This window comes from Hyperolius riggenbachi, chromosome 1 (assembly GCF_040937935.1).
Source record: "Hyperolius riggenbachi isolate aHypRig1 chromosome 1, aHypRig1.pri, whole genome shotgun sequence".
Classification (NCBI taxonomy): domain Eukaryota; kingdom Metazoa; phylum Chordata; class Amphibia; order Anura; family Hyperoliidae; genus Hyperolius; species Hyperolius riggenbachi.
The window spans coordinates 651916990-651942844 of NC_090646.1; the positions used below are offsets into that span (position 1 = coordinate 651916990).

General features: G+C 45.2%; 1 protein-coding gene across 1 annotated transcript in view; it reads left to right on the plus strand.

Moving 5' to 3' along the window:
- AQP3 (aquaporin 3 (Gill blood group)) overlaps window positions 1–25855 on the plus strand; it is a 53082-nt gene that overhangs the window by 7993 nt on the left and 19234 nt on the right. The window lies entirely within an intron of this gene.

Below are 25855 nucleotides of genomic sequence, written 5' to 3' on the forward strand. Positions count from 1 at the left end.
TTATTGGGGCTATTTCAATGGTAGTGATGGTGACGTACATAAATCGCAGCAATGGCCGTTAGCAAAGTCTGAATCTCACGAAATGTCTCATGCAGGTAGAAGACATATTGTTAGACTTGGATTCCAAAGATGGGGTCCCTACATCTCTGCAAACCAGAGTTACAGGGGTCCAAAATTGGTAAAATCCCCCATAGGATTTCATTGGCTCCCTATTTCACTTTCCAAAATCTCATATCTTTTCAAAGGGCAATGGCTCAGCAGTACCAAATTTTCTAGCATTGTAGGGACCCTTAGGGGGAACATGACTGGTGAGTTTCGGGCCCCTAGGCCGAAGAGGTCATAGCCTAGGGTCACAAAAACCTGTTTATTGGGGCTATTTCAATGGTAGTGATGGTGACGTACATAAATCGCAGCAATGGCCGTTAGCAAAGTCTGAATCTCACGAAATGTCTCATGCAGGTAGAAGACATATTGTTAGACTTGGATTCCAAAGATGGGGTCCCTACATCTCTGCAAACCAGAGTTACAGGGGTCCAAAATTGGTAAAATCCCCCATAGGATTTCATTGGCTCCCTATTTCACTTTCCAAAATCTCACATCTTTACAAAGGGCAATGGCTCAGCAGTACCAAATTTTCTAGCATTGTAGGGACCCTTAGGGGGATCATGACTGGTGAGTTTTGCCACTGCTGAGCCATTGCCCTTTGAAATGGTGTGAGATTTTGGAACGGTAAATAGGAGGCCCAATGAAAGCCTATGGGGGATTTTACCAATTTTGGACCCCTGTAACTCTGGTTTGCAGAGATGTAGGGACCCCATCTTTGGAATCTAAGTCTAACAATATGTCTTCTACCTGCATGAGACATTTCGTGAGATTCAGACGTTGCTAACGGCCATGGCTGAGATTTATGTACGCCACCATCACTACCATTGAAATAGCCCAAATAAACAGGTTTTTGTGACCCTAGGCTATGACCTCTTTGGCCTAGGGGCCCGAAACTCACCAGTCATGTTCCCCCTAAGGGTCCCTACAATGCTAGAAAATTTGCCACTGCTGAGTAATTGGTTAAACATTAATTGAGGAGCGCAAGAAGATATAAAAAGTATCTGATACCGTTGTCAGGGGAGCCGCTTTCCATATAAAGGACATAAGGATAGAAAAACAATGGAGAGCGTCTACTAGCAAATATCACAAAAGTTTATTGAATCAAAATGCGGTCACATGAAACTCCCTTATCCCCCCCTAAAATACACGGCCGTGTATAGCTAGATGTCAGCTGACCATACACACTGAACCACACATAGCAGCAAAGCAATCATACTCAAACTTAGTGACAGACTTAGTGGAAGCTGAGTAATTGCCCTTTGAAAAGATGTGAGATTTTGGAACTGTAAATAGGAGGCCCAATGAAAGCCTATGGGGGATTTTACCAAATTTGGAGCCCTGTAACTCTGGTTTGCAGAGATGTAGGGAACCCATCTTTGGAGCCCAAGTCTAACAATATGTCTTCTACCTGCATGAGACATTTCGTGAGATTCAGACGTTGCTAACGGCCATTGCTGCGATTTATGTACGTCAGACTCGCCACCATTGAAATTGCCCAATAAACAGGTTTTGTGACCCTAGGCTATGACCTCTTCGGCCTAGGACTGCATTGAACGCGACCCACGCATTGTGCGCATTCTGGACAACACCAATTACTGGGTTTATACCCTTCTGGATCCACGGTACAAACACAATGTTCCAAAACTGCTTGAAGAAAGAGCCAGACAGGTCAAAATGGAAGAATACCAGCAGGCCCTTGTGGATACTTTAGAGAGGAGATTGACATCCTCCCCCTCCTCTAGCCAGTTGTACGCCGACAGACTGACTTCCGCAAACCCAGGACGACCAGGAGGGCAGCAAACAACACAAGCCGCAGCTAGTGCCCAAAAGGGAATGGTATCGGCAGTGTCCTTGGAGTGGGAAAATTTTCTGACACCCATGCAGCAGCAGCCCACTGAACAGCAAGCGTGCAGATCCACCTCCAACACCGATCGCCTGGAGAAGATGGTCAAGGACTACATGTCAGATGGCGTAGCTGTGTTGAACAATCCATCTGCACCCTTCAACTATTGGGTATCGAAGCTAGACACCTGGCACAAACTGGCAATGTACGCAATAGAGGTGCTGGCTTGCCCGGCAGCCAGCGTTATGTCGGAACGCTGTTTCAGTGCTGCCGGAGGCATCGTCACAGATCGGCGGCGTATCCGCCTCTCCACAGAAAATGCAGACCGTCTGACTCAAATTAAAATGAATCAATCCTGGATTGGAAACGACTACGCAACACTCCCGGACCCCAACCAAGTAACATGAACAATGAACATCTGTGATGGGTTAGCGTTTCCGGTCCCTGTTTATTGAACCTCTCATCTGTATTACATTTATGACTGCATGGCGACAAAATGCAAATTGCTATCCGCACGCTTCTTGTCCTCATGCAAGGCCTGGGTTGTTGTGTCTCAAAGCGTGGCCTTCTCCTCCTGCGCCACCCTCCTCCTGTTCCATCACGTGTGCTGCTGCTGGGTTAGCGTTACCGGTCCCTTTTCCTGGAACCTCTTATATGTATTACATTTATGACTGCATGCCGACAAAAAGCATGTTACCTGTGCAAAGAAAACAGACATTTCCCGCATTTAAAAGACAGTTTTCCCTTTGAAATTTTAAAATCGATTTTCTCAAAAACTATAAGCTCTTTTTGCTAAAAATTTTTTTCCTCTTGTACCCACTCCCAAGGTGCACATACCCTGTAAATTTGGGGTATGTAGCATGTAAGGAGGCTTTACAAAGCACAAAAGTTCGGGTCCCCATTGACTTCCATTATGTTCGGAGTTCGGGTCGAACACCCGAACATCGCGGCCATGTTCGGCCTGTTCGGCCCGAACCCGAACATCTAGATGTTCGCCCAACACTAGCAGAGTATAACCAGACTCCTTAATATAATTGAATTATTTATTTTGTCAAAAAGAAAACTTAATTGTGTAAAACATTTTCCTGAAAGTCTCCATTTTTTAGTCACGCCCCCGTCACATGTATATAAATTAGCCCCAGTGTATCCTCCAGCATAAAGGGGTAAAACTGGATTTTTTTTTCAGTGCTGTAGCATACTAAGTAAATATTTATCTTTGGTAAGTTTCAAACTGATTACTCATTGTCCATGCCATTAAAGGGAACCAGAGATGAACGATTCACACAAAATAAACATATCAGTTGATAGCTTGTAAAGAATAAATGCTCTACCTGATAATTTTGCCGCTCTGGTGTGCCTTTTTGAGTGTTTTTTATCCATTATTGCTCCAGGAAAAATCAAATATGGCCGCCGGCTCATATCCCTTCTCCTTACGGGTTATGAGTTGTTCTGGATGTGCTGTCTAGGCCATATGAGACTATGCTGCTATCTAGGCTAAATGCAGCCTTTCATCTATGTGCTTTCATTTTGGTATGATGTACAGCTGCCTGTAGGAAGTGTCTCTCATAGGAATGAAACTGCCGTTATTATCAGTATCTAGTGCACACAGAGCACACAGGGATCATATTACAGCCACAGAGCTTCTCTCTCAGGAGCAGCAGCCTCTCCCAAATCATCACAGCTCTCAGTATGCAAAGCAGGAAATCTAAGCCAGGAGAGGGGAAGGCTTGGGCTTGAAAAGACTCCACAGAAGAGTGACTCAGCTATAATGATTCCAGGTCAAACCTCGACTGAATAGTCGGTGGATTCTTATCACAGTTGCTAATAGACTAATTAAGCAGATAACAATGAAACTAAAAGCAGGGTAGGTGTTTACTGTCATGTTCCCACTGATAAATGTAATAAAATACATGAGGGTGCTTCATCTCTGGTTCTCTTTAAGAATTTTGCAATCGCCTTAATTCCAAGTGCAGAAAGAGGATATGGAACTAGCAAACTTGTTACATTCTATCCATCACAGTTGTTACATTACACGGCCTGATTGTTTATGGAGTAAAAGTAGCAGGAGATGCACGTAGCTATCCTCGGGCCAGTTTAGTAGTGCCCCATCTTGGCGGTGCCCCTGGGCAGCTGCCAACTGTGGCAATATGGCAAAAGCAATCTTGCTTATCAGTGTGTGGCTGGGCGGACATTCTGCCGCCGGTCTGCGAAAGATCAGTATTTGCTTATCTGTGTCTGTCTTAACTTACCGGCCATTGGCGCGGCAGTTAAAGTGAAACTCCAGCTTCTTTAAACTATTTCCTGCAAATACATATCCTTCTGTAAATTTAATTTTATTAAAATGATCAATTTGCCGTCAGTATCTACTGCTCAGAAATTTCCATCTTGCTACATGAGTAGTTAGCCACGTGGAGCAGGAGCTCTTGTTATCGATTTCAGCACTAATGCCTAGAGATAATCATTGGGAACAGTGGCAGTGCAGAGAGATCAGTGATTGTTATTCTGGATCTCAGTGAATGGTTATTAAAGCAAGTATGAGAGTGGCTCACATTCCGGGAATGCTAGCTATGATAGGGATAGAGACAGGCCTTCCGGGCTTCGCCCTTCCGATGGTGAATGGGTTAAGTTAATTTGGAGAGCACAAATTTCGGGGAAAGTTTCACAAGTTTCGGGGCAGGAAGAACAGGTTACAGGTGCTCCCAGTTAAACCTCTCCAATAAAAGGAGCTGTGCCAAGATAAACATCGTCCCTCTCCAACTTTCCTGTCCTATATAGAGCAAGGAAGTTATTATGTATGCTGCTGGAGTCCTACGTTGTTCCCTTACACGCATCACACCCATAGCCCGGTACAGAGCCTCGCTGGTAAAGTGGGAATAATGCATGCTGGCAGAGGCGTATTTAGAGGGGTGCTGGCATGGCTTGTGCTATGGGCGCCACAGCACCAGGGGCGCCATGGCTGCCTCCTTTTCCCTTGTGCTCCACCACCCTACTGAGGGATACTGCTTGCTACTTATACTTGGGGGATTAACTCTAGCAAATAACACATCAGGAAGTGAGAGAGAGAGAAGCAGGGATTGGGGAACTCTGGAATTCAGCTATTAGCGCAGAGCAGGGCGCTGGCTGGCTGTGCTCCGGGACCAGAAGAGATGATTTACTTTGACATATGACCTCTTCTCTCTCCAAGTCATGCCGCCCTTCTTATCTTATTTTATCGCCCTAGGCCGTGGCCTTCTGGCCTTCCCAGAAATCCGGCCCTGGCAACCGATACTGGTGGGGTTACTTATACGGGGGAGGGGGAATCGTCTAATTACCTATGCTGGGAGAGCAACCTAAACTGGTTGACTATCTATACGGTGAGGGCTTCTTCTGGCTGCCTAAATTAGAGGGGTGACCTCTGGCCATCTGGCTACTTATACCGGGTGGCTAACTCTGGTGACCTATTACTGGGGGCTACCTTAACAATACTGGTGGGCTAATTCTCACTACATATACTGGGGAGAACCTCTGGATATCCATACTGTAGGGATACCTGGATATGGGACGCAGTTGGATATGGGGCACAATTTCAGTGTTTTCCATAGGTGCTATATTACCCAGATACGCGCCTTCATGCAGGGGCATAACTACAAACCAAGCCCCCACCAATGTTCTCACCATTTCCCTTGCCTACCTCTGGTGACCCTCATAAGTGTGGACATCATCATTTTTACACCCACAAGTGTAGCCACAAAAACACCTGATCTGAAGGATGGATTCGTTTATCGGAGGAAGTGAAGTATAGTTGGTGCCCCCTAACAGCTCTGGGCTGCAACCAAACATATAAAATCTAAGCTGGGAATGTCATTTTAATATGTAGGGTATAAACATTGTTAGTACTGTAAATCGGCTGTATGCAGGACCGTTTTTTTCACCTGACCTCAAAGAGGAACGTTATCGAAAAGGGGGGGAAAAATGACACTTTTCAAAGAGAGATCAAGAAATGATTGATATTCGCCTTGTAATTTGTTCATATTGTTTGATCCACAATCAGCATGCCCCTAATCATGTTTACTGCTGGAAAAAGAACAGCACCAACTGCCATTATCTAAACCACACCCACTATTATTGCGATAGACTAAAAGGTCGTTATATATATACCGGTATATATATATATATATATATACACTGTATATACATATGCACAGAGACCGCGCCGGTCCTCCACGAGCATCCGTTCTCCCGCCACCAGCTACTTTCGGTTTCGCCGCCAGGGCACTGCGCCTGCGCGGCTCTGGCCGTATGTATCCTTCTTCTCGTTCCAGTCTGCAATAGCGCTATTGCAGCGGGGAACGCGAAAAAAAGATACGCGTGGCAGGGCTGCGCTGGCCTCGACTTAAAAGTCAAGGAACAGAGCAGCGGCGGGAGAACGGAGGATCGTGGAGGACCGGCATGGGACAGGACGGCTGCTGGGGGCTTGGGGAAGCCCCGGGTATCTGAAACAGTTTGTTTAAAATGTATCTACAGTTGCGCTTTAAGTTCTGCTAAAGACGGAATTTAGATTTTAATGACACAGTTCTAGGAGTAATTGTGCACATTTGCATACACCCAGAGACGGAGGTGTGATGGAATGTGCAGCAGATTTGGCAGTACGATGATAATTCACGACTTGTCCTTTCCTGAACTGAGAGTTTCATCATTGTTGTCACTCTCCAACTAGCCAGGCTGCAAATTACCCAATATACAGAAGTAAAGTGTAAACAAGCATTGTAACATGCTACTGCCTCTGCCTAAAGGAAAAACAGGCTATAAATATAAAGCATCTAATCAACCCTAGTCTGCCCCTGATCAATATAGTCATTATAATCCCTTAAAGGACAACTGAAGAGAGAGGGATATGGAGACTGCCATATTTATTTCCATTTAAGCAATACCAGTTGCCTGGCTGTACTGCTGATCCTCTGCCTCTAATACTTTTAGCCATAGGCCCTGAACAATAAATAGTAATGCAGCAGCAGATCAGGTGTTTCTGACAATATTGTCAAATCTGACAGCTTTAGCTGCATGCTTGTTTCTGGTATGATTCAGACACTACTGCAGCCAGATAGATCAGCAGGGCTGCCAGGCAACTGTTATTTAAGGAAATAAATATAACAGCCTGTATATGTCTCACAACTCGGGCTCCTTAACCACTTCAGCCTACAGTGTTGTTTCACCTTATGAATCCGAGCAACTTTCACCTCCCATTCATTCGCCAATAACTTTATCACTACTTATTACACTGAAATGATCTATATCTTGTTTTTTCCACCACCATTTAGGCTTTCTTTGGGTGGTACATTTTGCTAAGAATTATTCTATTATAAATCCATTTTAACAGGAAAATTGAGAAAAAATGGAAACAATTCATTATTTCTCAGTTTTCGGCCATTACTTTTAAAATAATACATGCTACCGTTATTAAAACCCATGTATTTTATTTGTCCATTTGTCCCGGTTATTACACCATTTAAATGATGTCCCTATAGCAATGTATGGCGCCGATATTTTATTTGGAAAAAAAGGTGCACTTTCTCAATTTGCGTCCATCACTTTTTTACAAGCTTATAATTTTTAAAATAATAGTAAAATAATCTCTTGTCATGCATATTCAAAAAGTTCAGACCCTTAGGTAACTATTTATGTTGTTGTTGTGTTTTTTGTCTTTTTTATTTTATTTTTTTTATTAAAAATTTTATATGGGTAATTTTTAGTGTGGGAGGTAAACCGTTATTTTTAAATGTAATATTAAGTGTTTATTTAACCACTTCCCGACCGCCGTATGTACAATTGGCGGCCGGGAAGTGCACCCCGCAAGGACCGCCGTATTGACAATTGGCGGCGGTCCTTGTAGGGGCATGGGCGGAGCGATCGCGTCATCAGTGACGCGATCCTCCGCCTCCGCCTGGCGCCGCTCACCCGCCGCAACATCCCGCCGGCCATACGGAAGCGCCGGCGGGATGTTAACCCCGCGATCGCCGCATACAAAGTGTATAATACACTTTGTAATGTTTACAAAGTGTATTATACAGGCTGCCTCCTGCCCTGGTGGTCCCAGTGTCCGAGGGACCACCAGGGCAGGCTGCAGCCACCCTAGTCTGCACCAAGCACACTGATTTTTCCCCCCCCCTGCCCCAGATCGCCCACAGCACCCATCAGACCCCCCCCTGCCCACCCCCCAGACCCCTGTTTGCACCCAATCACCCCCCTAATCACCCATCAATCACTCCCTGTCACTATCTGTCAACGCTATTTTTTTTTTTATCCCCCACCCTGCTCCCTGCCCCCTCCTGATCACCCCCCACCCCTCAGATTCTCCCCAGACCCCCCCCCCCAGACCACCCCCCCTGTTTACTGTATGCATCTATCCCCCTGATCACCTGTCAATCACCTGTCAATCACCTGTCAATCACCTGTCAATCACCCATCAATCACCCGTCAATCACCCCCTGTCACTGCCACCCATCAGCCAGCCCCTAACCTGCCCCTTGCGGGCAATCTGATCACCCCCCCACACCAATAGATCGCCCGCAGATCCGACATCAGATCACCTCCCAAATCCATTGTTTACATCTATTCTCTCCTCTAAACACACACTAATTACCCATCAATCACCCATCAATCACCCCCTATCACCACCTGTCACTTTTACCTATCAGATCAGACCCTAATCTGCCCCTTGCGGGCACCCAATCACCCGCCCACACGCTCAGATTGCCCTCTGACCCCCCCTTATCAATTCACCAGTGCATTAATTACATCTGTTCTTCCCTGTAATAACCCACTGATCACCTGTCAATCACCTGCCAATCACCTATCACCCATCAATCACCCCCTGTCACTGCCACCCATCAATCAGCCCCTAACCTGCCCCTTGCGGGCAATCTGATCACCCACCCACACCATTAGATCGCCCGCAAACCCGCCGTCAGATTACCTCCCAAATGTATTGTTTACATCTGTTATCTTCTCTAAACACCCACTAATTACCCATCAATCACCCATCAATCACCCCCTATCACCACCTGTCACTGTTACCTATCAGATCAGACCCTAATCTGCCCCTTGCGGGCACCCAATCACCCGCCCACACGCTCAGATTGCCCTCAGACCCCCCCCTTATCAATTCGCCAGTGCATTAATTACATCTGTCCTTCCCTGTAATAACCCACTGACCACCTGTCAATCACCTGCCAATCACCTATCACCCATCAATCACCCCGTCACTGCCACCCAACAATCAGCCCCTAACCTGCCCCTTGCGGGCAATCTGATCACCCACCCACACCAATAGATCGCCCGCAGATCCGACATCAGATCACCACCCAAGCGCAGCGTTTACATCTATTCTCTCCTCTAAACACCCACTAATTACCCATCAATCACCCCCTATCACCACCTGTCACTGTTACCCATCAGATCAGACCCTAATCTGCCCCTTGCGGGCACCCAATCGCCCGCCTACACGCTCAGATTGCCCTCAGACCCCCCCTTATCAATTCGCCAGTGCAATATTTACATCTGTTCTCCCCTGTAATAACCCACTGATTACCTGTCAATCACCTATCAATCACCCATCAATCACCCCCTGTCACTGCCACCCATCAATCACCCCCTGTCACTTCCACCCATCAATCACCCGCTGTCACTGCCACCCATCAATCAGCCCCTAACCTGCCCCTTGCGGGCAAACTGATCACCCACCCACACCAATAGATCGCCCGCAGATCCGACATCAGATCACCACCCAAGCGCAGTGTTTCCATCTATTCTCTACCCTAAACACCCACTAATTACCCATCAATCACCCCCTGTCACTGCTACCTATCAGATTAGACCCCTATCTGCCCCTAGGGCACTCAATCACCCGCCCACACCCTCAGAATGCCCTCAGACCCCAGCCCTGATCACCTCGCCAGTGCATTGCTTGCATCTATTCCCCCCTCTAATCACACCTTGAGACACCCATCAATCACCTCCTGTCACCCCCTAGCACACCTACCCATCAGATCAGGCCCCAATTTGCCCCGTGTGGGCTCCTGATCACTCGGCCAATCCCTCAGATCCCCCTCAGACCCCCTTCCGATCACCTCCCCAGTGCATTGATTGCATCTATTTTCCCCTCTAACCACCCCCTGAGACACCCATCAATCACCTCCTGTCACCCCCCTAGCACTCCTATCCATCAGATCAGGCCCAATACAACCTGTCATCTAAAAGGCCACCCTGCTTATGACCGGTTCCACAAAATTCGCCCCCTCATAGACCACCTGTCATCAAAATTTGCAGATGCTTATACCCCTGAACAGTCATTTTGAGACATTTGGTTTCCAGACTACTCACGGTTTTGGGCCTGTAAAATGCCAGGGCGGTATAGGAACCCCACAAGTGACCCTATTTTAGAAAAAAAGACACCCCAAGGTATTCTGTTAGGTGTATGACGAGTTCATAGAAGATTTTATTTTTGTCAAAAGTTAGCGGAAATTAATTTTTATTGGTTTTTTTTCACAAAGTGTCATTTTTCACTAACTTGTGACAAAAAATAAAATCTTCTATGAACTCGCCATACACCTAACGGAATACCTTGGGGTGTCTTCTTTCTAAAATGGGGTCACTTGTGGGGTTCCTATACTGCCCTGGCATTTTAGGGGCCCTAAACCGCGAGGAGTAGTCTAGAAAACAAATGCTTCAAAATGACCTGTGAATAGGACGTTGGGCCCCTTAGCGCACCTAGGCTGCAAAAAATTGTCACACATGTGGTACCGCTGTACTCAGGAAAAGTAGTATAATGTGTTTTGGGGTGTATTTTTACACATACCCATGCTGGATGGGAGAAATTTCTATGTAAATGGACAATTGTGTGTAAAAAAATCAAACAATTGTCATTTACAGAGATATTTCTCCCACTTAGCATGGGTATGTGTAAAAATACACCCCAAAACGCATTATACTACTTCTCCTGAGTACGGCGGTACCACATGTGTGACACTTTTTTACACCCTAAGTACGCTAAGGGGCCCAAAGTCCAATGAGTACCTTTAGGATTTCACAGGTCATTTTGCGACATTTGGTTTCAAGACTACTCCTCACGGTTTAGGGCCCCTAAAATGCCAGGGCAGTATAGGAACCCCACAAATGACCCCATTCTAGAAAGAAGACACCCAAAGGTATTCCGTACGGAGTATGGTGAGTTCATAGAAGATTTTATTTTTTGTCACAAGTTAGCGGAAAATGACACTTTGTGAAAAAAAACTATTAAAATCAATTTCCGCTAACTTGTGACAAAAAAATAAAAACTTCTATGAACTCACCATACTCCTAACGGAATACCTTGGGGTGTCTTCTTTCTAAAATGGGGTCATTAGTGGGGTTCCTATACTGCCCTGGCATTTTAGGGGCCCTAAACCGTGAGGAGTAGTCTTGAAACAAAAATGACCTGTGAAATCCTAAAGGTACTCATTGCACTTTGGGCCCCTTAGTGCAGTTAGGGTGCAAAAAAGTGCCACACATGTGGTATCGCCGTACTCGGGAGAAGTAGTATAATGTGTTTTGGGGTGTATTTTTACACATACCCATGCTGGGTGGGAGAAATACCTCTGTAAATGACAATCTTTTGATTTTTTTACACACAATTGTCCATTTACAGAGGTATTTCTCCCACCCAGCATGGGTATGTGTAAAAATACACCCCAAAACACATTGTACTACTTCTCCTGAGTACGGCGATACCACATGTGTGGCACTTTTTTGCACCCTAACTGCGCTAAAGGGCCCAAAGTCCAATGAGTACCTTTAGAATTTCACAGGTCATTTTGAGAAATTTCGTTCCAAGACTACTCCTCACGGTTTAGGGCCCCTAAAATGCCAGGGCAGTATAGGAACCCCACAAATGACCCCATTTTAGAAAGAAGACACCCCAAGGTATTCCGTTAGGAGTATGGTGAGTTCATAGAAGATTTTATTTTTTGTCAAAAGTTAGTGGAAAATGACACTTTGTGAAAAAACACAATTAAAATCAATTTCCGCTAACTTTTGACAAAAAAATAAAATCTTCTATGAACTCACTATACTCCTAACGGAATACCTTGGGGTGTCTTCTTTCTAAAATGGGGTCATTTGTGGGGTTCCTATACTGCCCTGGCATTTTAGGGGCCCTAAACCGTGAGGAGTAGTCTTGAAACGAAATTTCTCAAAATGACCTGTGAAATTCTAAAGGTACTCATTGGACTTTGGGCCCTTTAGCGCAGTTAGGGTGCAAAAAAGTGCCACACATGTGGTATCGCCGTACTCAGGAGAAGTAGTATAATGTGTTTTGTGGTGTATTTTTACACATACCCATGCTGAGTGGGAGAAAGATCTCTGTAAATGGACAATTGTGTGTAAAAAAAATTAACAAATTGTCATTTACAGAGATATTTCTCCCACCCAGCATGGGTATGTGTAAAAATACACCCCAAAACACATTATACTACTTCTCCTGAGTACGGCAATACCACATGTGTGGCACTTTTTTGCACCCTAACTGCGCTAAGGGGTCCAAAGTCCAATGAGCACCTTCAGGCTTTACAGGGGTGCTTACAATTTAGCACCCCCCAAAATGTCAGGACAGTAAACACACCCCACAAATGACCCCATTTTGGAAAGTAGACACTTCAAGGTATTCAGAGAGGAGTATGGTGAGTCCGTGGCAGATTTCATTTTTTTTTGTCGCAAGTTAGAAGAAATGGAAACTTTTTTTTTTTTTTTTTTTTTTTCACAAAGTGTCATTTTCCGCTTACTTGTGACAAAAAATAATATCTTCTATGAACTCACTATGCCTCTCAGTGAATACTTTGGGATGTCTTCTTTCCAAAATGGGGTCATTTGGGGGGTATTTATACTATCCTGGAATTCTAGCCCCTCTCGAAACATGACAGAGGGTCAGAAAAGTCAGAGATGCTTGAAAATGGGAAAATTCACTTTTTGCACCATAGTTTGTAAACGCTATAACTTTTACCCAAACCAATAAATATACACTGAATGGGTTTTTTTGTATCAAAAACATGTTTGTCCACATTTTTCGCGCTGCATGTATACAGAAATTTTACTTTATTTGAAAACTGTCAGCACAGAAAGTTAAAAAAATCATTTTTTTGCCAAAATTCATGTCTTTTTTGCTGAATATAATAAAAAGTAAAAATCGCAGGAGCAATCAAATAGCACTAAAAGAAAGCTTTATTAGTGACAAGAAAAGGAGCCAAAATTCATTTAGGTGGTAGGTTGTATGAGCGAGCAATAAACCGTGAAAGCTGCAGTGGTCTGAATGGAAAAAAAGTGGCCGGTCCTTAAGGGGTAGAAAGCCCTAGGTCCTCAAGTGGTTAATAACAAAATGTATGTGGGTGTAGTTTTACTATTTGGCCACAAGATGGCCACAGTCAAAAAGGCCTGGAAGCGAACGATCTACAAGGAGGACTAGATCAATGAATGGGAGCTATGTTCCCATTTATTGATCTCAGGGCTAATGGAGGGCGGCGGGAGCACACACAATTGCGCGCCCCGCGCAGTGGCAGCAAAGGAGTCTATTCGGACGGATATATCCATCCAGATAGACTTAAGTGGTTAAAGCAAACCTGCAGCAAAAAATAAACTTATGAGATAATGAATTGTATGTGCAGTATAGCTAAGAAATGTAACATTAGTAGTAAAGAAAAGAGTCTTATATTGTTTTCCAGTACAGGAAAAGTTAACAAACTTCAGTTGTTACCTATGCAAAAAAGCTCATCTGAGCTATGGGACCCACCAGGTGGAATACAGTCCTGTTTTCTAAAGCAACTAAACAGCCAAGAAACAGTGAGAGACAGCTTGAGATAAGATTTTTGTGCAGGAAAGTTGAAAGGGTCGTTATTTCTGCTTTGTTTTATAGCTTAAAAGACAGTGTGGTTTCTAAACGGCAACTGTGACAGAATGATGCAATGTTATTTTTTTTTTTAAGGTATGTAACTGAAAATAAAAATAAGATGATTTTTTCTTTGCTACTAATGTTCTATTCATTATCCGTACTACACATACAAGTCATTGTATCATAAGTTTTCTTTCGCTGCAGGTTTGCTTTAACCTAAACGCAACCGCAGAAAACAATGCTGCATATAGCACGTTTGCGTTTGGGTGAAAATCAAATCGATCCATTGGAAAAAGATTCAATCGCCAAAGATCCACATGTACTTATATTCACCTCGACAGATGTGCTTGTAAGAACAAAGTGCAGTTTATAGACTTCATTAATGCCTAATAATGTTTAAGCTCTGACGTCGTGTGAATTGAGCAGGTATTTCTGGTGTGGTTTTATGATAGGCGGTGAGGCGTTGATTCACTCCGCTCTCTGTAACTCTGTCACTGTCAGGATAAGTCACCTGAGTTACAGAGATGTGTGACAATTTACATATGGCAATTAATAAAACTAGTTATAAAAGTTTTTGTTGCTCTGTCCTCTTCCCAGTAAGAATAACTGACAGTTTCCTAGGGGATCCCTGTATGAATGGACTATAGGATGGTGCCTGACAGTACAGAACGAGAACACTGGCTCAGTATGCGCTATTACAGCTTCTCATTGGCTGTCCAGCAAGCAGGTTATGATTACTTTTAGACGCCTCCTTTAACCTTCCGATTGCCGTTTCTATAGAATAATCTGCATGCCTTCTGTATGCGAAGCTCATAAGAGGCAGCGGGAAAAGCATGGCTCAGGGTGATAGTTTAGGCAATCAGACTGCAATTAGCACACAAGTTAGAATAAGTTGTGTAAACACGGTGTGAGCTGTTTAGGCAACAGGCGAGCTTTTATGGTTAAGCTTAGAGGAATTGCGCGATGAATGGCGAGTCTGTGTCTGCTGGAATCCCCCATGGAGGGATGAGGACCTCAGCTTTTCTAACCACCTGGGCCAATGGAATTCCTCCCCCTCTACACTCTGAGCCAATGGAATTCCTCCCCCTCCATACTCTGAGCCAATGGAATTCCTCCCCCCTCCACACTCTGAGCCAATGGAAATCCTCCCCTTCTCCACACTCTGAGCCAATGGAATTCCTTCATCCTATTCCCTCTGAGCCAATGGAATTCCTTTCCCCTATACCCTGTGGGCCAACTTGAATTCCTCCTCCCTCCACACTTTGAGCCAATGGAATTCCTCCCCCCTCCACACTCTGAGCCAATGGAATTCCTCCCCCCTCCATACTCTGAGCCAATGGAAATCCTCCCCTTCTCCACACTCTGAGCCAAGGGAATTCCTTCATCCTATTCCCTCTGAGCCAATAGAATTCCTTCCCCCTATACCCTGTGAGCCAATGGAATTCCTCCCCCCTCCACACTCTGAGCCAATGGAATTCCTTTCCTCTCTACAATCTGGGCCTACAGAATTCCTTCTCCCATTATCTCAGGGCCAATGGAATTCCATCCCACTATTCTCTCTGAGCCAATGGAATTCCTCCACCCTTAGTCCTTCTGGGCCAATGGAATTCCTTGCCCCTATATACCCTCTGGGCCTATGGAATTCCTTCCCCTCTTCCCTATGAGCCAATGGAATCCCTTCTCCTTAAACAATTTGGGCCACTGGAATTCCTTCCCCCTCTTCCCCCTGAGCCAAGGAAATTTCTTCCCCCTATTCCCTTTGGCCAATGGAATTCCTTTCCCCTATTCCCTTTGGCCAATGGAATTCCTTCCCCCTATATCATGTGAGCCAATGGAATTCCTTTCCCCTCCACCCTCTAAATCAATGGAATTCCTTCCCTCTCTATACTGAGCCTTTTGGTATGTAGCCCCACCCTCCCAGTGATGCTTAGCATAGGCTGATTAGCTATGCGGAATTATTCTGCCTTCGGAATTATCATAAACAAACATTCCCCAGAGCTGCACCTGACAGGACTAAAGATGTCTCCTGTGATCAATTTCAGAATGGTAATCTGAGTGAGGAAAGGTTTTTACAATGGGAAAAAAACAGATTAAATAGTTTAAAAATGATTATTGTAAAAAAAATAAGCTATTTTATTCATTACGTTCTTCTCACTACAGTTCCTCTTTAAGACCTTGCATGGCTCTAGTTCCGGGCGGAGGCTCTGCAGACTCCGCCACAAACAGATGCTGATAACAGGAGCCCTGTGTCATCTGGCCTGAAAGGGACAACTTTCTGCCAAGACTACTTGTGTGGGGCGGTAACGGCGGGATGCCCAGGAAGTTTCTGTTTACACTGTGGGGGACTGATAAGGTCTAACATCCTCTGTAGTGTGCGGAGAGTGCCAGCGCGGCTGGACGCCTGGCATACACAGCCTGACCAGCCATATCTGCAATGCAAAGGCACCCCCAGTGTGTGTTATTATAGAGAGATGAAGGCTACTACACATATCTTCAGCTTGTCAACTGCCAGATGTGCAAATGTAGGACAGTCAGCCTTCATATGTACAACTGTCAGCCTACAATAGTCAGCCTTCATATGTACAACAGTCAGCCTGCATATGTACAACAGTCAGCCTTCATATGTACAACAGTCACCCTTCGTATGTGTAACAGTCAGCCTTCAGATGTGTAACAGTCAGCCTTCATATGTGCAACAGTCAGCCTTCATATGTGTAACAGTCAGCCCTTATATGTGCAACAGTCAGCCTTCATATGTACAACAGTCAGCCTTCATATATACAACAGTCAGCCTTCATATGTGTAACAGTCAGCCCTTATATGTGCAACAGTCAGCCTTCATATGTACAACAGTCAGCCTTCATATGTGTAACAGTCAGCCTTCATATGTGCAACAGTCAGCCTTTATATGTACAACAGTCAGCCTTCATATGTACAACAGTCAGCCTGCATATGTGCAACAGTCAGCCTTCATATGTACAACAGTCAGCCTTCATATATACAACAGTCAGCCTTCATATGTACAACAGTCAGCCTTCATATGCACAACAGTCAGCCTTCATATGTGCAACAGTCAGCCTTCATATGTGCAACAGTCAGCCTGCATATGTGCAACAGTCAGCCTTCATATGTACAACAGTCAGCCTTCATATGTGCAACAGTCAGCCTGCATATGTACAACAGTCAGCCTTCATATGTACAACAGTCAGCCTTCATATGCACAACAGTCAGCCTTCATATGTGCAACAGTCAGCCTGCATATGTACAACAGTCAGCCTTCATATGTACAACAGTCAGCCTTCATATGCACAACAGTCAGCCTTCATATGTGCAACAGTCAGCCTTCATATGTACAACAGTCACCCTTCGTATGTGTAACAGTCAGCCTTCAGATGTGTAACAGTCAGCCTTCATATGTGCAACAGTCAGCCTTCATATGTGTAACAGTCAGCCCTTATATGTGCAACAGTCAGCCTTCATATGTGCAACAGTCAGCCTGCATATGTACAACAGTCAGCCTTCATATGTACAACAGTCAGCCTTCATATGCACAACAGTCAGCCTTCATATGTGCAACAGTCAGCCTGCATATGTACAACAGTCAGCCTTCATATGTACAACAGTCAGCCTTCATATGCACAACAGTCAGCCTTCATATGTGCAACAGTCAGCCTTCATATGTACAACAGTCAGCCTTCATATATACAACAGTCAGCCTTCATATGTACAACAGTCAGCCTTCATATATACAACAGTCAGCCTTCATATGTGTAACAGTCAGCCCTTATATGTGCAACAGTCAGCCTGCATATGTGCAACAGTCAGCCTTCATATGTACAACAGTCAGCCTTCATATATACAACAGTCAGCCTGCATATGTGTAAAAGTCAGCCTACATATGTACAACAGTCAGCCTTCATATGTGTAACAGTCAGCCCTTATATGTGCAACAGTCAGCCTTCTTATGTACAACAGTCAGCCTTCATATGTACAACAGTCAGCCTGCATATGTGCAACAGTCAGCCTTCATATGTACAACAGTCAGCCTTCATATATACAACAGTCAGCCTTCATATGTACAACAGTCAGCCTTCATATGCACATCAGTCAGCCTTCATATGTGCAACAGTCAGCCTGCATATGTACAACAGTCAGCATTCATATGTGCAACAGTCAGCCTTCATATGTGCAACAGTCAGCCTTCATATATACAACAGTCAGCCTGCATATGTGCAACAGTCACCCTTCATATGTGCAACAGTCAGCCTTCATATGTGCAACAGTCAGCCTTCATATATACAACAGTCAGCCTTCATATGTACAACAGTCAGCCTTCATATGCACAACAGTCAGCCTTCATATGTGCAACAGTCAGCCTTCATATGTGCAACAGTCAGCCTGCATATGTACAACAGTCAGCCTTCATATGTACAACAGTCAGCCTTCATATGTGCAACAGTCAGCCTGCATATGTACAACAGTCAGCCTTCATATATACAACAGTCAGCCTGCATATGTGCAACAGTCAGTCTTCATATGTGCAACAGTCAGCCCTTATATGTGCAACAGTCAGTCTTCATCTTGTCTGTTTGAAGGACAAATGAGGAAGAAGGAGGGATAGAAGGACTTGGCTCCCAAAGAGGGACTGTCCCTGCAGAAGAGGGACAGCTGGGAGCTATGCTAATACATTGTGGTAATGTATGTTATACAAGGTGTAGGGAGGAGGTGTGGATGATTTGGGAAACTTTGCACAGACTACAATTGACTGGTATTCCCTTTGCAGCTGGTCTGTTGTGTGTGAGATCTCTGTGCAGGCCCCGCAGGGCAGTTTCCCCCCATACAAGTGCGGGCCCGCTCCCTGTCACTCCGGCCGTCCATCAGCATACCTCAGGAGTTACTGCTTCTTTATCCCAACAACCTGAGTGTAAATATAGCCTTGTGTCTGGCATAAGCGGGATGTCAGAGCTCAGGTTGTGTTCCATGGATGAAGGTTATAGGATGCCTGGGCAGCCAGGAGTCAGTGTGCGGCTGCCAGACACACTATCTGCAATAATGACAGCTACTTGATGAATGGGGCAATGGAAAGATTACAAATAAACTCCCATAGCTGACTGCATCTTAAAGGACATCTGAAGGGAGAGGAATATGGAGGCTGCCATATCTATTTCCTTTTAAACAATGCAAATTGCTGCTCTGTCCCTCTGATTCTCTGTCTCTAAAGGTAGCCATACGTCTGGCGATGATGGGCTGATTCGACCAAGAGACATCTCTCTCTGAATGAATCTGATTAGAGAGATCTTTCGGCTGCCCATACACCGCAGACCGATTACCAGTTGATTTAAAGGGACGGTTCACGGTGCATACAAAAAATAAAAAAAAATGCTAATCCACTTACCTGGGGCTTCCTCCAGCCCGTGGCAGGCAGGACGTGCCCTCTGCGCCGCTCCGCAGGCTCCCGGTCTCCTCCGGTGGCGCACCCGACCTGGCCAGGCTGGCTGCCAGGTCAGGCTCTTCTGCACTCCAAAATGCGCCTCACGGGGGCGCGCTGTCATCATCGGACGTCCTTTGGGCTGTACTGCGCCTACACTGGAGCCAGGAAGGTACATATTTACATGGCCACCGTTCGGGGACCGATAACGCTGCCACCGTGGGACGGAGGAGGACGGGGGAAGCCTCGATAGGATCCAGATGCTTGCCTCTCCCGAGGTAAGTACCCCCCAAGGGACGTTTTTTAAAGTTACAGGTCCTCTTTAAGCAGGAAATCTCTTAAAATTCAGCCGAGTCCGCCGCCTCGCCGCTGCCCCCCCCCCCTAGTGTAGTCTAGGCTGAGGATGCTAGCCCAACCTCGCCCTGCTGTCTATATGATGGCAGAGCAAGGTGAGCCGGTCAGGAGCTGCTTTCATTGGCCCTGACCGCGTGATCACTGTGAGCCAAGCACATTGGCTCACATTGATGGATTAGGTCAGGAGCCAATGAAAGCGGCTCCTGACCGGCTCACAGGAACTCTGTCGTCATAGCGACGGCAGAGAGAGGGGCCTGTGGGGATGGGAGAACGGCATGAGCGGCGGGTATGTGCAGCGATTGATCGGTTAGTGCCATTTTGTGGTTCCATCAGTCTCTGGTCCTTAAGGGGCCAGAGACTGCTGGTACGCAAGGGGTTAAAGGGAACCAGAGACGTTGGGGGAAAGCTGGTATACATACCTGGGGCTTCCTCCAGCCCCATACGCACGGATCGCTCCCACGCCGCCGTCCTCAGCTGCCTGGATCCGCCGGTACCGGGTCCCGTCATTGCCGCCAGTCGGCCGGCAGACACGGCCAATTGTCCGCATCACAGGGGGCTCCCTTCATATAAGTACGCGTGAGGCTGCTTACTGCGCAGCCGCATGCGTACGGGTATGGAGGGAGCCCCTGTGATGCGGACAATTGGCCGCGTCTGCCGGAAGTGACGGGACCCGGTACCACCGATACAGGAAGCGGTGGACGGCAGCGTGGGAGCGATCCGTGCGTATGGGGCTGGAAGAAGCCCCAGGTATGTATAAAAGCTTTTTCTGTTTATAACCAGCGTTCCTCTCTGGTTCCCTTTAAAAAAGGAGTTCCATGAGCTGCACGGTGATAATCAGGCGCTGTAATGTGATTGGTGGAGAATGAGGCCCTTTGCATTCCTCTGCGATTTGTGCAGGAGAGAGGATAGCCCTCCCCGCCTGGCCTGTGTACAGCGTTCTGTTCCCGTATGGACCTCTGCCCAACAGGATCCTCTCTCTATATAAACACAAACAGGATCCTCGTCCTGGCAGCTGCCAGCCGCCCCACAGCCACAAATTGTTCCATTTCAAACGCTTTATTCACGTCTGAACAAAGGAATCTCTCTCCTGATTTTATGTAAAGCAGAGTGACGGCTACAGCGGGTTACACAATAGATTCCTAAGAGCACAGTTATGTACCATTTAAAGTGAACCTGCACATGCCCAAAACATAAAGAAATACACCCTGTATGTATTTAGACAGTTTAGCCTGTCTAATTTCCCCTCATCTGTGTCTAGTCACAAGTTGTAATTTGATCTTTCCCCTGGGTCAGCTGACTGCCATGGCAGATAAGCTAATTTGAAAGCACAGGATGTTAACAATATGTCTGCTTCCATGAAAGCAGGAAGTAGTCTTGCTATTTGCTAGTAATTACTGGAATCATATGTGGCATTTAGAATTTTAATTAACTTTGATGGTTACGCACCTGTCAGGTGCATAACTGCGAAATGCTTATTTGTTGTGTGTTCCGAAGTTAGTAGAAACAACACCTGTGCCCATATGCAATTCACTTTTTGTCCTGACGTTTCTCCTAGGATTTAAATGTACATTTTCTGTTCAAAATAACTTTTCAACACTCTGCAATTGAAAAAGTACCAAAAAGTAGGTGGATACGTACTATCAATTTTATTCTGAGTATTTTCTTGCTTGCTGGTGGCTTAAAAGGCATTTTAATGACAAGTTGTGGAGAAAACTCAGGAGAAAAAGTCAACTGCATATGGGCCCCGGTCTTACACGGGCCCTAAAATACAATACAATACAATACAATAACATTTGTAAAGCGCTTTTCTCCCATAGGACTCAAAGTGCATAGTTGTGTCTCAGATCAATACAGGGTTGCAGGCTGGGTTGTGTTACAGAGGAGATAGTCAGATGTTCATGAATGCCAGACTAAAGAGGTAGGTTTTCAGTTTAGACTTAAATGCTTCCAGGGATGGAGCTGTCCTGATTGGGTGTGGCAGGGAGTACCAAAGTGTAGGGGCAGCATGACAAAAGGCTCTGTCTCCAAAGGTTTTGAGGTGGACTCTGGGGGTGACCATGGTGTTACGTCCTTTTGATCTAAGATTGTGGGGGGTGTGATGTAGTTGCAACAAGTCCTTCCGGTATCCAGGGCCCAGATTGTGCAAGGATTTGAATGTTAGTAAGCCAATCTTAAACAAAATTCTCCAAAATAGACACAAGTTCAAAGTCATCTGCTTCTCTTGTATTGAGACCCTACCCTAATGTCTGCATGTAACTGTAAAAATGTCTTGCACCTTTTGTAATAATTTGCAGTCCCCTCCTCGGTCATATCAGAACATAGTTAGGGATCAGAAAGTATACATGTGACTGCTGTGATTTATGGGATTTGATGCTATTTGCTGTTGATATGTGGATGCTATTTCTACTTAATAAACAGTGTTTTGTTTGTTTTTTTTCTAAGAAAGTTTAGTGAATCGGCAATAGATTGCTGTTATGTGCAGCGGCACCTTCAGTGACAACTTTATTTATTTTACTAAATTGACCCTGCTGTTTCGCTTACCTTTCAGAAACCCGTAATGATCTGTTATGACCCAGGTAACACCTGCAAGCTGTTCTCACCCAATAACAGATGACTTGTAATAAATTCAGGGCAGTTTCGCCAGATTGCTTACTTTCTCCAGCCGGTGGGAGCCCTTAGTAAATCGGGCCCATTGTGTGGCGGTCTGGGAACAGGATATGACCGCTCGCCTCTTGTTTGCGCTCTCAGAGTTCAGCAGCGTTTGGGAGAGGTAACTTTCCACTCGGCAATCACACTCGGCAAACACCAGATAATGGAATATGAAATATATCTGCTTCTATAGTGAACTCCTAACCTCACTCCAAGACATATACTCACATACTCACCTATAGGGGAACATCTGCGTATGAGGTCTCCACGGCTCTCGGATGGCAAATACTATTACACTTCAATATAATTTACCTTTATTTATAAAGCGCTAACATACAGTATAACGCAGTGCTGTACAATAGATAGGGGAGACATTCCAACAATAAAGCGGACCTGAACTCAGAACTTCCTCTCCTGCTGTACAAGATAAGCAACAGCATAATAACCCTTTAACCACTTGAGGACCGCAGTGTCAAACTCTCCTAAAGACCAGGCCTTTTTTCTTAAAAAGGGACACTGCAGCTTTAAGGCTTTGCTGCAGGGCTGCACAGCACACAAGTGTTTCCACCCCCCCCCCCCCCCTTTTTCTCCCCACCGACAGAGCTTTCTGTTTGTGGGGTCTGATCGCTCCCCCGATGTTTATTTATTTTTTATATAAATATTTATTGTATTAATTTACTAATACATTAGTTTTCAACATTTATTCCCCCAGCCCTCCCTCCCCCCGCCAGCCAATCAGCGTGATCAGCTATCATAGGCTAGCCAATCACTATCCTGTCTCCCAGGGGGGCTGTCCCCAGTACAGTGCTGCCGTGGATCGCAGCGCTGTTCAAGCTAATTAGACGGCGGTTTCACCGTCTAACAGTCTCCTAGAGCTCCGCCTACCAAGCAGAGATCCTGCAAAACAGGCCCCAAGGACCTTACGCCGATCGACGTTGGGCGGTCCTAGGGCTGCGGGTGGTTAAAGAAAAGCATTTCTTTGTTACAGCTGATTCAAATCCTGCAATAAATCTGCAATGTGTCCACTTCCTGCTTTTATGGAAGCAGACATAGGGATAACATCCTGTGTTTACAAATTAGCTGCTCTGCCGAGGAAGCTAGCTGACACAGCTGAGAGATCAAATTACACTTGTGATTAGTCACAGATGAGGGGGAATTAGACAGGCTAAACTCTCTAAATACATACAGGGTGTATTTCTCTGTGTTTTCCTTCTGTCCTGTGCAAGAGTTCAGGTCAACGTCAAATAAATCTGCAATTAAAAAAACAAAAAACAAAAGTTACTTACCTCGGTGGATCCTCTGGCAGTAGCAGCGCCCCCGACTGGTCGGTTATTGGCTTTTCATTAGCGAGCAATAGGAAGGTTTTACATAGTGGCTTGTCTAGCCAATACATATTTTATACATGTTTGCACTAAGTAGAGCTACCCTATACACTGTGCTGTTTGAAATGTTTACATATTTCTGATGTTTCAGCGACAGCTATGGCCGGATTTGAGACAAGGTCACAAAGGCCATGGTTTAGGATACCAGGATGTAGGGGGTGGGGCAGGCTTGCACACTCAGGAAGTTAAACTGCCACACAATTAAAGAGGAACTCCAGTGAAAATAATGTAGTGAAAAAAAGGTCTTCATTTTTACAGTAATTATGTATAAATTATTTAGTCAGTGTCTGCTCATTGTAAAATCTTTCCTCTCCCTGATTTACATTCTATCGATTGATATAGTTACATCTGCACCGATGGTTTAAGCGACGTGCTGGGATCACCCCTGGAGTCACAGGGATCACATGTATCAAGCATGCAGCAGCTACATCACAGTAAAAATGTCACCATGTGATAAATGTCAGAATGTAAATCAGGTATCAGTTGAAAGGATCCGCACTGTCTTAAACATAGGTATTTATTTAAAGCTCTTTAAAATGACATTCATTCTGAAGAAGGATTATATCCGAAACGCTGTGCGTCAATGGTGATCCGGAGCGCACTTTGACTTGTTTCATGTCATTTTAAAGAGCTTTAAATAAATACCTATGTTTTAGACGGTGTGGATCCTTTCAACTGATACCTGATTTACATTCTGACATTTATCACATGGTGACATTTTTACTGTGATGTAGCTGCTGCATGCTTTTTTGGCAGTTGGAAACAGCAGTAAACAGCTATTTCCCACAATGCAGCAAGGTTCACAGACAGGAAACTGCCAGAAGTACTACGGTCCTCAGAGTTTCTTGTGGGAGGGGTTTCAGCACTATATCAGTCTTACAGCGCCCCCTGATGGTCTGTTTGTGAAAAGGAATAGATTTCTCATGTAAAAGGGGGTATCAGCTACTGATTGGGATAAAGTTCAATTCTTGGTTGGAGTTTCTCTGTAAACCAATTCAATCACAGACCCAGTCTGCGGATCCTCTGCTTTCACAGGGGTAAACAGTGGTGCACAGCACAAGACTGGGGGAGCACCCAGGAAGGGGGGAGTACAGTATGGGACATGGGAACACAGGATGGGGTAGTGGTGGTGGGGGAAGGGGGGGTTTGGTGACAGTAGGCCTTGAGTGAAAAAATTTACAAATCTGGCTATGGCGACAGCTGCTCACTCATCAGGTGTCGGGAACCGATAGGAAATGCACAGAAGCCAGCTGTCAAGAAGCAATAAAGATTTGTGATGCTTGAATGAGTTTATGAACGCCGCTGTTACAAGCAAACGCTCCATACACACCGCCGTATAAAGGTGCAGCCGTAAGCAGGAGCCCTGTAAACAGGCTGGGATTGTTCTGGGGCCGCCTCTGATTGGTGGTTACTTGGCGCCACACTTTATTACAGAGTGGTGGGTGTTTGCTGAGCCACAGCAATAATCTTCCAGTTTTTATACTTCAGATATTTCTGAGTGTCTTTCATTTTCAAGAGAACCTGTCAGTCTAAAAAAATTTAAATAAAATCAATTTTCCAGATATCAGATATATAGTTATAATATTTTCTAATATTTTCTAAAAAAAAAAATAAAAAATCAGATAGATAGATAGATAGATAGATAGATCAGTTGTCCTTTAAAGGGAACCTGAAGGAAAAAATGATGAAAAAAGGGCATGGGCGGACCTTACTCACCACTCATGCCCAGTTCAGGTGCACTTGTAGACGGACGGCAGCATATCCACAAGAAGAAGAGGGTCTGACTCCTTAATCCTGGACATTGGACAATAACGGAGGGCTAAAAAAGGATCTGGGAAGCTGCTGAACCATCCAGATTTCAACCCCTTCCTTGTCACATGTTAGGTTTAAAGGGAACTTAGCACTACATTTTAAACATTTACCAAACAAACCTCCCTCCTGTGTGGGCTTTTGTGGGTGCAGTAAGCATTTACTTCCTTATGGGGGGATGCTCCATTTTCTCTGGCATGGTGCTGTAGAAGCTTCCATATACACAGGGAGGGAGCACCATCCCCCCCCCCCACCCCCAGTAGGTAAGTAAATACCTACTGCCCCCCAAAACCCCACATAGTTTATGAACCTCCCCCTAAGGCTCATTTAATATGACTGTTGCACATGGGAGCACCCAGGTGCTCAGTATAAATTAAAGGAAAACAAAGAGA